Genomic DNA, 2,063 nt, shown 5'->3' on the forward strand with positions numbered 1-2,063 from the left:
ATGTCTGCAGGCCAGAAGAGGGCACCAGACCTCATTCCAGATGGTTGTGAGCCACCATGTGGTTGCCGGGAATTGAACTCAGGACCTTCGGAAGAGCAGGCAATGCTCTTAACCACTGAGCCATCTCTCCAGCCCCAGAGAAAAGCTGTTTGTCATGGATAAATTCTGCCCTAGTTGCAGAAAAAAAGTTTCCCTTTAGTGACCACATTTAGGGGTATTATTTTCTTTTCTTTTTTTGTTTTTTTCGAGACAGGGTTTCTCTGTGGCTTTGGAGCCTGTCCTGGAACTAGCTTTGTAGACCAGGCTGGTCTCGAACTCACAGAGCTCTGCCTGCCTCTGCCTCCCGAGTGCTGGGATTAAAGGCGTGCGCCATCATCGCCTGGCTAGGGGTATTATTTTCATAAGGAAATAAATAACTGGAACCAGGACAGTTACTTTGTGGAATGTGCCTGCATTTGATTTCCATTTCTTTCATGCATTTTAGGTAGAGCATCGCTAATGTAACACTAAGCTTATCTCTTAGACCATCAAGTGACATATGACACTGATTTTCTGTTATTGGTGATATTCCTGTTGATCACTCATCTATAAAGTTGCTAATTTTTGTCAGATGTTTCTCTAATATTTCCAGCTTTTATTACTTGACAGCCCATTATAAAGTCTATCTGTGCCACCTATCTCTGGCCCCAGTTCTTCTCTCTTCTCTGTTGTTTGTGACAGTTTCTTATAATGTACTCCAGGCTGCCCACCTTGCTCTACATATAACGTTCCAGGCCAGCCAGGTCAACATAGAGAAAGATATTCTTCTGCAAAAGGCCCGAGTCAAGAAAGAACATACCTTATGTAAGGGATGAGGCTGTTTACACGTTTGGAGAGGAGCGTGAAGGAAGTAGTGGCGTGTAGGTGATGTGGATAGGTATTGCTAGCCAGACCAACGCGGACCTAACAAGTTAGCAGTTTGGGATTCACGGCAGCTGGTGAAGACTGAAACTGAAGCTATTTAGGAAGCTGAGCCAGAAGGGTCACAAGGCACAAAATAAGTTCAGTGCCAGTCTGGACAACTTCGTGAGACCCAAGTGAAAATAAAAAATAAAAGAGTGCTGGGTAAATAGGTCAGTGCCAGAGCTGGCCTAGTGTGTGCGAGGCCCTACAACCAATCCCCAGTACCACATGGTGTATTAGGGCTCTCTAGTAAACTAGCACTGAGAATGAATATACAGTCAAGGGAATTTATCAGCCTGGCTTACCTGATATAGTCTGGGTGTTGAGCAGTGGCTGTCTATATCCTGGAGAGCCAGAGAACCTAGTAGCTGTTCAGATATCTCAATACCCCTAGTCTGACACTGAGGATGTAGAGGGTTCCTGGAGAGCCACTGGTCTTCAGTCCACATTAGAAGGCTGAAAAAACTGGATTCATCAGTAAAGAAGAATGGTAGCAGCGGCAACAAAGTAAGTGATCTCACAGCAAGATAGGATTGTAATGAGAAGTCAAATAATGAAAAAAGCAACTTTTCTCCTTGGACCTCCTTTGTTTCTGGTTATCATGAGAACATGATGCTAACATGTAAAGTGTCTTCCCCTTTCATGTAACCCGATCAAGAAACTCTATTACATTTGTGCCCAGTGACTTATCTATTAGTTGATTCCACATGCAGTTAAATTGACAGCCAAGCTTAACTGTCGCCCATAAGAGGAATCTAGAGCTCAGAAGAGATGTCAATAGCCTCTGAAGCTTTTCTTTTATTTCATTTCCATACTTTTTGTAGCCCAGGCTATCGTGGAACTCACTCTGTAGCCTAGGCTGGCCTCCAGCTCCCAGGGATGCCTCAACAAGTGCTAGGTCATCATAGCAGCATATGACTTCTTTTTTTTTCCAGCATCCATTCTTTTTTTCTTCTTGTTTTCTAAAGTTCTTTTTTTTTTCCAAGACGGGTTTCTCTGTGGTTTTGGAGCCTGTCCTGGAACTAGCTCTTGTAGACCAGGCTGGTCTCGAACTCACAGAGCTCTGCCTGCCTCTGCCTCCCGAGTGCTGGGATTAAAGGCGTGCACCTCCACTGCCCAGC

Source organism: Microtus ochrogaster, chromosome 1 (genome assembly GCF_000317375.1).
Source record: "Microtus ochrogaster isolate Prairie Vole_2 chromosome 1, MicOch1.0, whole genome shotgun sequence".
Taxonomy (NCBI): domain Eukaryota; kingdom Metazoa; phylum Chordata; class Mammalia; order Rodentia; family Cricetidae; genus Microtus; species Microtus ochrogaster.